The sequence below is a fragment of the Notamacropus eugenii genome, chromosome 5 (assembly GCF_028372415.1).
Source record: "Notamacropus eugenii isolate mMacEug1 chromosome 5, mMacEug1.pri_v2, whole genome shotgun sequence".
In the NCBI taxonomy this organism is placed as follows: Eukaryota; Metazoa; Chordata; class Mammalia; order Diprotodontia; family Macropodidae; genus Notamacropus; species Notamacropus eugenii.
This window is the reverse complement of record NC_092876.1, coordinates 92,345,990-92,359,754: the sequence shown is the minus strand read 5'-3', so window position 1 is coordinate 92,359,754 and position 13,765 is coordinate 92,345,990.

Below are 13,765 nucleotides of genomic sequence, written 5' to 3'. Positions count from 1 at the left end.
TTTTTATTCACACATATAAAAAAAAAAAAAAAACACAACACATCTCCCAGAGTGCTGAGTACATAGTAAGGGTTCAAGAAATGTTTGTGGTATGAAATTCCACTTTGATAATATCCCGATTTTATACCTCTACTGTAGGCTTATTCCTTCTGAATTTGTACTTCACCATCTTCATGAATTCCCATCCATTTCCCTATAATGATTTTTCTCTCCTTGTTCTCATATTGCATCACCCACATTATGGCTTTATTTCAGTCTCTTTACAATCTTGGCTCTATAGTCAATCATTTAAATAAAATAGTCTGTATTCTATAATCCCTTGCTATTTTATCTCTCTGTTATTCCAACATGCTAACCTATAATTCTAGTTCACTCCTACCCTTAAGCTGTTCTGGTTTGAACTACTCCTGAGCTGCTGAACATTGCCAGACAAAGCCATAAAATTATGCTTATATAATTCACCCTAAATTTCGTAGCTGCATTGGTGTTCTCAGCTGTCTACCGCAACCATTTTATTCATTTCTGATTGATTCTCCAGCATGGTGTACTTAGAAGTTTTCTCCAGTTCTTCTTTCTTTAAGTCCCAGCTCTAACTTTGTGTCCCCCTATTAACAGCAAACTATCTTACCTCTTATTTTCTAACAACATTGAATCCATAATTTCTCTTGTCTTTCCCTATGTCTCAAAACCTCTCTACTTTCCTCTGGCCTCACCCACATATACAATTCTTCCCAAGATCATTATGTTGAGATGACTGCTCCTTTGCAAAACAAAGAAGTCCCTTCATCTAATCTCTTTTGATCCTCTCAAGACCTTTGTCCATTAGTCATAGATAGTCATTCTCATTTTCTTTCATTCCCATTCCCATTCTTCCCCCTTCTTCCCTTCTCTTTCCTCTCCCCTGACTATAAATGTGTTTATTTCCCTGTCCTAAAACACGCAAGAAACTCACAATTTCTACTGATCTTATCACTACCTCAAACTATCACCCTCTTTTCCCCCTTTGCCACCATATTAGCAAGAAAAGTTTATATTTGAACCTGCCAGTTACTCATTATGTGTTTATTCCTCAGAATCCTGCAATCTTGCTTCTGTCTCCACTACCCTCTAGAGACTGTTTTCTCCAAGGTCACCAGTAATCTCCACATCTCTTAATTCAATGGTCTTTTCTCAGTTCTCATTCTTTTGAATTTTTTTCATTTTATTTTTCATTTTGAATTCTTTCCATTCTCTGAAAAATTTGACACTATTGAATGAACACTGCCTCCTTCTTAATAATTTTGTCTCCCTGATTTTGCATGATACTCCTTTTCCTATATCCGCCCTTTTATAATTTCCTTAACTGATTCAATTTTTCCTACCTATTACTCTAAACTATGGCCATGCATTGATTTCTCATTTTTGCCCTTCTTATGTCTTAATATTTTCCAATAGCTTAAACAATGCGATTTACTGGAGAGGGTCCTGGTCTTTGAGTCACAAGATATAGGTTCAAATCCTTATAGAGATGCTGTTTTTGTTGTTGTTGTTAGCCTAGGTATCATTTAAATTCTCTGTACCACTATTTCTTTATCTATAAAATGAGGGTGTTTATTCAACAGTCCTCAAATTCTCTTCTGTTTTCTAGTCTATGATTTTATTCTCTCATCTATTCTTATGGTTTCAATTGTCACCCCATTCAAACTTCTCCCATATCTTTTTCTGTCTAACTTCCCTAATGTCCAGTGCTACATTTCTTATTGCTTCCTAGACATAACCATCAGAATAAAATCTTGCTAAATGCACAAAGTCAACAGAATCAAATCTGAACTCATTTTCTTCCTAAATCACTTGCTGCTTTATAGAGGCAGTCAGATGGCACTGTGGGCCTGCAGTATGGAAGATCTGAATTCAAATCCTGTCTCAGATACTTCTAGGTTTGTGGCTCTGGGCAAATCACTTTTTTTATTTTTGCCCAAGTTTACTCATTAGTAAAATAGAGATAATAATGACACTTATACCCCAGGATTGTTGTGAGAACAAAATGAAGTATTTGTGAAGCATTTTATAAATTTTAAATAATGATATGAATGTTATTATTTTTTCAGCTTCCTTGTATTGCTGATGACCTTAACATCCTGCCAGTTTCCCATGCTGAAAACCTCAGCAGTATCATTTCCTCATCTGTCACAATCAATTGGTTTCCAACTTCTGTTGATTCTTGTTCCACAATATTTCTTTATCCATTCCCTCTTCTTGGAGAATTGATAGCTGAAAAGGAAAAAATTCTGGCAAAGTTGGAAATCATTCATTTGCTATGTTGGCAGAGATCCCTGACTATATAGTCCAAGTCATAGGTAATCTAGACTCTTTGCTACAACATCAATGATAACTGAGCATTTGACTTAGGCTGGAAAAGTAGCAGTTATGGTGGAATCACTATATTCTAATGCAGACCTGCACAAAGTATGACCTACTATCCACTGCACACTCTCTCTTGTCACATAACCCACAGCAACCATCTAGTTGACTCTAGTTAGCTTTACTTGGAAAGTGAGCTACTAAAAACCTATCTGAAGCCAGAAGAAGTCTGTTGTAATGTAATCCATTCCAGTACTAAATAGCTCTCACTGTTAGACTTTTGTTTACTTATGTGTAGTTGAATTTTGTTTATATCCTGTTTACTCTTCCTAAATTTCCTCTACTCCTTACCTCTGAGAACATGCAAACAAATGAAATCCTTCATCCATATAATGAACTTTTAATAGCTATAATTTCCCTCATCTGACTTGGGTTTTCCCATCCACACATCACACATTCCTTTCAGCTATTATGTGGGTACATCATAGGTTGCCAGATATTGGATTTAATTGAATTATTGTTGGATTAAATCCAACGGAACTTGTTGCGTGCTGTATTCATTTTGCATTTTGTGTGTATACACAAAAATATATTGTCTCTCTTAATAAAATGAAGCTCCTTGAAGGTAAGAATTGTTTCTCATTGTCTCTATATCTCTAACACCCAGCACAGTGCCTGAAATATAGTAATAAATACTTGTTGGTTGATTGAATATTTTAATGGATTTTTTCAACCAACATGTTCTTATACTTACTTTGTCTGTCCTTACTCATTATTCTCCTATGACACAAAGAAATTCTAGAAGCCAGGGGACTTGTTTTTTCCCTCCCCTACATGCATTTAGTATATCATTTATGGCGCTATTAACAGTCCTTACAAGTGGCAATCACACTGTCATGAGTCTGTCATTTACTCATTTTGACAGGCATACCAGTTTGCTGAATAGATTAGTTTTGATTTTTTAAAATTTATTTATTTAACTTTTAACATTCATTTTCACAAAATTTTGGGTTCCAAATTTTCTCCCCATTTCTCCACTCCCCCCACCCCAAAACACCAAGCATTCTAACTGCCCCTATCACCGATCTGCCCTTTCTTCTAACATCCCTCCCTTCCCTTGTCCCTATCTTCTCTTTTGACCTGTAGGGACAGATAACTTTCTATACCCCATTACTTGTATTTCTTATTTCCTAGAAGTAAGAACAATACTTGACAGTTGTTCCTAAAACTTTGACTTCCAATTTCTCTTCATCCCTCTCTCCCCACCCATTCCCTCTGGGAAGCAAGCAATTCAATATAGGCCATATCTGTGTAGTTTTGCAAATGACTTTCATGATAGTTGTGTTGTAGAAGACTAACTATATTTCCCTCCATCCTATCCTGCCCCCCAATTGCTTCTGTTCTCTCCTTGGATCCTGTCCCTCCCCAAAAGTGTTGACTTGATATTATTCCCTCCTCCCACTGCCCTCCCTTCCATTACTTCCCCCACCCTGCTTATCCCCTTCTCCCCTAGTTTCCTGTATTGTAAGATAGGTTTTCATACCAAAATGAGTGTGCATTTTATTCCTTCTTTTAGTCGAATTGATGAGAGTAAGCTTCATGTTTTTCTCTCACCTCTCCTCTTTTTCCCTCCACTAAAAAGTTTTTTGCTTGCCTCTTTTATGAGAGATAATTTGCCCCATTCCATTTCTCCCTTTCTCCTCCAAATATATTTCTCTCTCACCACTTAATTTAATTTTTTTGAGATATGATCCCATCCTATTCAATTCACTCTGTGCTGTGTGAATGTGTGTGTGTGTGTGTGTGTGTGTGTGTGTGTGTGTAATCCCACCCACTACCCAGATACTGAAAAGTTTCAAGAGTTACAAATATTGTCTTTCCATTTAGGAATGTAAACAGTTCAACTTTAACAAGTCCCTTATGACTTCTCTATGCTGTTTACTTCATATTTCTCTTCATTCTTGGTTTGAAAGTAAAATTTTCTTTTCAGCTCTGGTCTTTTCATCAAGAATGCTTGAAAGTCCTCTATTTCATTGAAAGACCATTTTTTCCCCTGAAGCATTATACTCAGTTTTGCTGGGTAGGTGATTCTTGGTTTTAGTCCTAGTTCCTTTGCCTTCTGGAATATCATATTCCATGCCCTTCTATCCCTTAATGTAGAAGCTGCTAGATCGTTTGTTTTCCTGATTGTATTACCACAATATTTGAATTGTTTCTTTCTAGCTGTTGCAATATTTTCTTCTTGACTTGGGAACTCTGAAATTTGGCCACAATGTTCCTAGGAGTTTCTCTTTTTGGATCTCTTTCAGGTGGTAATCAGTGGATTCCCTGAATACTTATTTTACCCTCTGGTTCTAGAATGTCAGGACAGTTTTCCTTGATAATTTCATGAAAGATGATGTCTAGGCTCTTTATTTGATCATGGATTTCAGGTAGTCCCATAATTTTTAAATTGTCTCTCCTGGATTTATTTTCCAGGTCAGTTGTTTTTCCAATGAGATATTTCACATTATCTTCCATTTTTTTTTTCATTCTTTTGGTTTTGTTTTGTGATTTCTTGGTTTCTCATAAAGTCATTTAGCCTCCATCTGTTCCATTCTAATTTTTAAAGAACTATTTTCTTCAGTGAGCTTTTGAAACTCCTTTCCATTTGGCCAGTTCTGCTTTTGAAAGCATTCTTCTCTTGATTGGCTTTTTGAACCTCTTTTCTCAATTGAGTTAGCGTATTTCTTCAAGGTGTTATTTTCTTCAGCTTTTTTTTTTGGGGGGGGGGTCTCATTTAGCAAGGTGTTGACCTGCTTTTCATGCTTTTCTTGCATCTCTCTCATTTCTCTTCCCAGTTTTTCCTCCACCTCTCTCACTTGATTTTCAAAATCCTTTTTGAGCTCTTCCAAGGCCTGAGCCCATTGAATATTTATTTTGGATGTGTGGGATACAGAAGCCTTGACTTTTATGTCTATCCCTGATGGTAAGCATTGTTCTTCCTCATCAGAAAGGAAGGGAGCAGATATCTATTCACCAAGAAAGTAACCTATGGTCTTATATTTTTTCCCTTTTCTGGACATTTTCCCAGCCAGTTACTTGACTTCTCAGCTTCCTCTCCACACACACCAGGCCTCCAGATCCACCCAGCCAGTGCTTTGGGTCTGAGATTTAAATGTTGCTTCCCAGCCTCAGGGCTTTCAGTGGAGCAGGGCTTCTATTCAGTGTGAGATCAAGTTCAGGGGCTCAGGTGGGGGCAGGGTCACCACACAGGGCTCAGTTCCCTCAGGGGGTTTACAAGGAGACCTTCAACAATGGATCTGAGCTCCTGCCTGCTTTGGGAGCCCCTGTCCACCACTGCCTCTGTTGCTGTGTCCCCAGGGGTCCTGAGTTATAAGGATACCCCACCCCCCTCTCGTCAGCCAAAAAGACTCTCTCACTGACCTTTGGTGCTTGTGGGTGGAGGCACCTGCGCTGCTGCTGGAGATTCTGTCCCTGAAGCCTGCTTGGATCTGCTCCTCTTGGTGCCACGCTGCCAAGGCAGGGCTAGGCTCTGCTCCAGGTCTGGTACATGACAGACCTTTCGTGTCAATTTTTCAGGTCTCTCTGGAACAGATATCTCCTCTATTTCGATGTTCTGTAGCTTCTGCTGCTCCAGAATTTGTTGGGAGTTCTTCTTTACAGGTATTTTATGGGCTGTGGGTTAGGACCTAGCATATGTATATCTTTCTATTCTGCCATCTTGGCTCCTCCCTCCAACTTCAGTAACATTTGAGGTTATAAAATAAACCCTCATAAATTTTTTTTGTCAATCAATAAACATTAATTAAGCACCTACTGTGCTGAGTGCTGGGAATACATAAAGACTAAAAAAGACCTTAATGGATATAAAGTTTATGAACAGTTAATTTGAGTAGGTTTCTTGGGAGTTGGTACCATAAGATTAACCAAATCATAAAACCACATCTATTTTCTAGATAAGGCACACAGTAGGAAATGATTCCTCACTATTTTGTCTTTACAACTATTAGAAAAGTTAAAATCAGAAAACAACAGATGTAAGTATTTATTACATGCATGCTTTACAGATGGCAAACCACAGGTACATTTTGTTGATAAATCAAAATGTCTTCAATTAGTTATTTGGTTGTTGTCTTTTGTTTTTGAAGAGGACCAAAATGACAACACCATGATAAAGTGAAGCTTCAGTGTTTCTGACTGTGGTTGATCAGACCAATATGAGCTTGGAATGCTCTACCACAGGTTGGGTACGGATACTCTGTGTGAATATTTGGGGTGGATACTCCAAATTTGTGCATCTTATGTTTCCTTTGTGCTGTCTCAATTCTGCTTTTCTCATAGGGCACAGCACCCTTTCTGATGTGGGCATGCCATACTAAGCAGTTCTGTGCCAATGTCTCCAGTGTTGAACAGTCAAATCCAAAGTTCTTGAGAGAGACTTCGAGAGTATCCTTGTATCACTTCTTCTGACCACCATGAGATCACCTGCACGATGTGAGTTCTCCATGAAATAGTTTTTTTGGTAAATGTACATTTTACATTTGAGCAACATGGCCAGCCCATTGGAGTTGCACTCTCTGAAGCATAGTTTGAATGTTTGGTAGTTCAACTCAATCAAGGACTTCAGTGTCTGGTACCCTATCCTGCCAGAATCTTCCTAAAGCAGTTCAAATGGAAGTGACTCAGTTTCCTGGCATAGTGGTGGTAGACTGTCCATGTTTCACAGTCATACAACAATGAGGTCAGCAGAATGGCTCTGTAGACCTTCAGTTTAGTAATAAGCTTAATACCTCTTCTTTCCCAGACTTTTCTTTGAAGCCTCTCAAACACCGAGCTAGCTCTGGAAATGCATGCATCACCCTCATTGTCCATGTGTACATCCCTGGAAAGCACAACTACCAAGGTAAGAGAACTTATCCACAGCATATTGTTGGTAAATTAAATTGTCTTAGAACTGGTAAATTCAATGACCTAGAACAAACTATGTAACCCTGGCTTAGCCCAGAACTGATTTTTACCTTGTTTTTGAAGATCACCAGATAGGAGTTCTGAGATTTTAAAAAATGCTAAGTGTTTCTATGCTTTCTACTAAATTATAATCCACCAAAATTCCCTTAAAGTCACCAAGCTCATTGCTGGTTTTCTTGTAATGGTTCAGGAACAGAATCCATCTTCTGCCATTTTCAAACACTTGAATTCAACCCACAGTTGCTGTTGTGGTTTTCTTAAAATCTAATTAGTTAATCTATATGACAATAATTTCTGATGTTATAAAACCCAGTTTCTCCTGTAAGTAATCACTTGATTTTCCACTCCTCAAATTTAAAACATGCTATTAAATCAAATTTAGTAAGAGAAAGGCATAAAACTTTTAAGACTTCAATTAACATAAATTTTGAGCAAACTTGTAAATAATATTATTAAATAATATTATGACTCATTAATGGCAAGAAAGAATTTCAGCACATCTGTAATATGCCAGTAACAGTCTTCCTACTTACTACAAAGAGCTTTCATTCATTTCTGTGTAAACTCTGGAATATAGGAAATTGAATGGCAGTGGACTTGGTTTTTTATTGCTACAAAACTGGGTGTTAGTTAAGACATTTCATGTTATCTTCCTGTGTGTCTCTTGCCTGTAGCACAATGTATTAATGAGTTTTCATGTAGGAAAATTTGGAGAAAATGAGTAAAACAGGTTGAAGACAATATGGAAATTTGGATCAGAAGAGCATAAACTTGGAGAGCTTTACCTGGAAAGTCTCCTTAGACAAAGACGCCATCACAACTGCCTAGGCTGGAGTTGTTGGACCCAAAGCTGGGTTTAGCAGGCTGCCTGATGGGAGAACCCCATCTACCCATGTAACCCATGTACATGTCTGAATGTGAAAATGCCTGAGAGATTTCACCTCACCTCTCTACTCTGTTCCAATTCCCCATGCTTTTGGAAGTGTACAGCTCAAAGACACTGCATTTATATTTATAGTGGTCTAGGCTAGTACTACAGGAAATTTCCATTTTAAGCCTCTTTTTGTGCTCATTTTTATTTAGAAGCCAAAAATTCAGAAACCTAAATCTCTCTGTCCACCCACAAGAGTTAGGATCTAGTCCAATGCCCTCATTTTATGTATGTGGAAACTGAAACTAAGACGCTACCTGATTTGCCTGAGGGAATTCATGTGGGATTTGAACTCAGATCCTTTGGCTCCAGATTCAATCATCTAAGATGCCACATTGGCTCTTGGTTTGGTTATTTTGATTTTAATCTGAATTACAATATGACAGGTCTCTAAGAAGTCCTTAGGAAAGCAGGAGTTTGGGGGTAGGGACTCGTGATCCTCTGGGAATTTATAACCCCAAATCATTAGCATCTTCAGCAGGCAGAAGATGAAGGAACAAAACACCAGCAAAAGAACTAATTCCTTGTTAAGATTCCAGGCTCGATGGCAAATTAGAACTAAGAGTTCAAGCCATTACTTTCCCCCAAAGAGAAAACATTCAAGCTCTTCTAGCTTTGGGAGAATTAGTACCTTTGACAACAACTAAAATGAAACGAAGTGAGAAGCTTTTACAACAAAGCCTTAGTGTGACAGTCTAGACCACCTCAACTGGGCAAAAGCAATCCTGGAGGCAGACATCTAGTTAGGGAAGGGCTAGGCCAATGCCTTATAAAAAATACAATCAACAGCAAACACACACCAGCCAATCTCAGACAAAAAGCTGTCCCTAACAAAAAGCAGAGCATTTTGGCTACACTGTTAAGGTTTTGGCAAGAGATGAATTCTCCATCTAGGATTTTCCTATAATTCATAGGGTTGTTTTGTTTTGTTAACTAGTCCTGGTAACTATTTCCAAATATGCTTAGTAGTGTTATTCTGATTTGTAGACATTAAGAAAAACTTATATAAACAGGAAGACTTCAGAGAGGCCTTAAAAGACTTATATGAACTGACGCTGAGTGAAAGGAGCAGAACCAGAACTTTGTACACAGCAACAACCACAGTGTGGGAGGAATTTTTCTGGTAGACCTAGTAATTCATTGCAATGCAAGGACTTAAATAATTCCCAATGGTTTCTTAAGAAAAAAGGCCTTCCACATCCAGAAAAAGAACTATGGAGTTCGATCACAGAACAAAGCAGATCACTTTCTTTTGTGTTATGTTTTGGTTTGTTTTATGATTTCTTCCATTCATTTTAATTCTTCTATGCAACATGACTGAGGTGAAAATGTATTTAATAGGAATGTATGTGTAGAACTTATATAAAATTGTAAGCCATATCAGGGAAGGAGTAGGGAGGTAGTAGGGAAGGAGAGGAGGGAGAGGAAAAATCTAAGATATTTGGAAGTAATTGTAGAACACTGAAAACAAATCTAATAATAATAAATAATAATAATAATACTAATAATAAAAAGGTAGTTTTGAAATATCTATGAAAAATGACATTTAAAAAATACTCCAACAAAAAAAAACCTATCCACTGCATTTCTAACATCAAACTTAAATAAATTATCTAAAAACTTGAGTCCACCTCAGCAGGGTAATAAGATTCCCAACTTGTATCTGATCTACCTTAGCACTGATCTGCAGTATCAAATTCCAAATAAAATTAAATTCAAACATTCTAGTCACACAGAATTTATTGTTGAGAAAGTAAAGCTATTGCATGTCATTGACTATGGAATGAAGTCTACTAACTCACAGGTTTAACAGGGACCATCTTTTTACTGGTGCTAATTTGTTTGGTCAAACTTAGAATTGTTGCAGGAATAGACCCCCTGGCTAGTTATCAACAATCAAAGCCCTACTAGATCCTGTGTTTTGACTACAGAACTAGCGAAGTGAGACAGAAAGAAGGGATGGCTGTAGATCACAGCATAACTAGAGTCTTCTTAAAGTTCTTCTTTTCTAAAGTGGTTATGCAGAAGGAGATGGAGTGAGACCTGACAGTAATCCTTCCTTTCCTCCTCTAGCTACTCTCACTTTGCACCTGATTACTACATATTTTCCATAATTATAAAAACACCATCAATGTTCAAAAGGTTCACTATTCTACAAATCCTGTTAGAATCACTCAGGTTCTTAAAAAGACAAAATAATCTCTTATATCACTATTTAAAAATCACATAAAATGGTATATAGTCATTCAATTTTGTTCCAGTTTTAAATTGATTTGCTTTCTTTCCTCTCTCCTGAAAAAAAGAGAGAAAGGGGAGTCATGTGGATGTCATGACCAGTCACATAAAATGAACAATTTTATTTGTTGTTGTTAGAACAGAGCCAACGGTAAGAGTGTGAACATTTTCCCATAATCAGTCTGTTCCCCTCCTGTCATGGTTACAATGTAGGCCCCACTTAGATCCTAAATAATTTAATTCCTTGTCTTGACTCAACAACTGCCTGTCATGCTGAGGTCCAATCTATTTCCACTTAAAATCACAAATAAGGGTTATGTGATCAGAGGGGTGTGAGACACTGGCCAAGACCTGATGGCTGGTAACTTCTGCATGACTTGGCATTGATATCACCTGTTTCACCACTAATGCAGTGAAGTCAATGAAAACATAATTTAGACATCCATGGAACCCTACCACATAATTAGTGTACTCAAGTTCACCACATGTGCTATTTGATCTGAAAGGCTAGGTGAGAGACATACTGTGGGCTCCTCTTTGCCATTGGAAGCCCTATCTTCATGGTCCTCAGAGATGCTGCCTGTGCTGACAAAACTGTACATTCCTGTGGAGGACGTGCTGCTTAAATCCCCTCAAAATGAAACAAGGATGCCAGAATACAGATCATGTGTCACATGTTTAAAGTGAGTAAAAGCTATTGCCATCTGAATGAGACGAATGTACTTACCTCTTGGATGCTGGTTGAGATGAGTGTTTTCAACACAAATCTTTTTAGAAGAGTCCTTTGTAGGCTAAAGAACTGAAACCTGCAGCGCCAATGTTCTTTGCAGCATGTGGTCCCACACCTGAACTTGGAGCACATCAGCTGCTCCAGCAGCGAACCATGCAGGCAGCAAGGGGACCCTACAGGACAGAAGCATTGAGCACCAGGCTGTCACGCTCCGCCTCTCGCAGGCAGCTCCTTCTGGAGCAGGTAGAGGCAGCAGTTGAGGCCCAGCTTGTACAGCACATAGTACAGGTAGAGCACAGTGTAGGAGTGCTCCATGTGCGTACAGTTGACCAGCATGTTGTACAGCATGGCAGGCACAAGCCCTTATAAAATTCTTAGAACCATTTCCTCACATAAACACACAACAAAGACCTTTTACAATGGAGGGAAATGTCAAAGAAGGAAGACTACATGCACACATACACACGCACACACACACATATACACACACACACACTCATCTGGGTATAGAAATGTAACATACCAAATAAAGAAATAAGTAATTAAGGGGACAAAAGAAAGGGGCAGGGGCTCATAAAAGACAGGGTGGATTTAAAGGAGGATATTGGTAGAAGCAAAATAGACTTTTGAAGAGGGACAGGATAAAATGAGACAAGAAGAAACACAAGAAAATGGGAAGGAGGGAAATACACAGTAATCAGAAGTGTGAATACTAGTGGAATGAGTTAATTCATAAAATGGAAGCACATGGCAGAATGGATTAGAAACCAGAATCCAGAAATACTCTGTTTATAAGAAACAAACTTGAAATACAAAGACACAGAGAGTTACAGGACTAGAGCAGAATATATGTTTTAGCTGAACCAAAAAAAGTAGAGGTAGTTCTCAGATAAAGCAAAAACAAAAATATATCTAATTAAATGGGGTAATCACAAAAACTAAATTTTATTAAAAGATATCATACAAAATAAGTAATATGAAGCATACTTTACAGCAATTTTCTCTGATAAAGATCTCTATATCTACTGAGTACAGGACTGAATCAAATTTAAAATACAATAAGAGCCATTCTCCTGCTGATAAATGGGCAAAGAATAAAATGCCTAAAAGCAGGCAGTTTTCAGAAGGAATTAAAACTATCTATTGCTGTAAAAAAAGTTGCTCTAAATCCCTATTGATCAGAGAAAAGCAATTTAAAACAAGCCTGAGGTACCATTTTCCACCTCTCAAAAAGGACAAATGTGGGATGGTATAAGGGAAAAAAATAGGTACACTAATAAATTACTACTGGTATAGTGAACTGGTCCCACCATTCTGGGAAAGAGTTTGTAACTATGTCCAAAGGGCTGTAAAGCTATGCATACCCTTTGATCCAGCAATACCACTACATGTTTTGTATTCCAAAGAGAGCAAAGAAGAAGAAGTGAAAGGACCTATATGTACAAAAATATTCATAGCAGCTCTTTTTGTGATGGCAGAGAATTGAAAAATGAGAGGATAGTCATCAATTTGGGAAAAGTGGAATAGCTTGTGACATACGATTGGAGAGTATTATTGTGCAATAAGAAATGATGAGGGAGATAGCTTCAGGAAAACATGATAAGTACTATATAAACTGATACAAAGAGAAATTAAATGAACAGGGAGATCATCAAAGACAGTACCAGCAATGTTGTAATGATGATCAACTGTATACTTGGCTACTTGGATCAATAAAATGCTCCAAGACAATTCCAAAGGGCTCATGGTGAAAAACAAAGGAGAGATCTGATGAACTCTGAGTTTAAACTGAAGTATAATTTTCTAACTTCATTTTTCTTGCTATTTTTGAAATAGGGTCAATATAAAAACATCCCCTGTATGACTTCACATGTATAATTGATATCAATTGCTTGCCTTCTTAGTGCATGTGAGATAATTTGGAAAACAGAATTTAAAAGAAAGAAAAAGAAATTCTCTTGACTCTTGTGGGCAACTGACTGTTAGTAAAGGAGATAGAAAAGGTGAGAGGATAGAGGGAGGGTATAGATGAAGACAACCAAGGCCCTTATTCAAGTTATCTACATATAACTATAGAGCAGACTCAAAGTGATGCCTGATTAATGATTCTGTATTAATGACTATTAATCCCTTTCATCATATTATTTTTTTTATTTAGCTTTTAACATTTATTTTCACAAAATTTTGGGTTACAAATTTTCTCCCCTTTTATCCCCTCCCCCCCCAAACCCAAGCATTCTAATTGCCCCTGTGACCAATCTACTCTCTCTTCTATCCTCCCTCTCTGCCCTTGTCTCCATCTTCTCTTTTGTCCTGTAGGGCCAGATAGCTTTCTTGACCCCTTAACCTGTATTTCTTATTTCCCAGTGGTAAGAACATTACATTTGGTCCTAACACTTTGAGTTCCACCTTCTTTAGCTCCCTCCCTCCCCACCCCTTCCCTTGGAAGACAAGCAATTCAATATAGGCCAAATCTGTGTAGTTTTGCAAATGATTTCCATACTAGTTGTGTTGTATAGGACTAACTATATTTCCCTCCATCCTATCCTGTCCCCCAT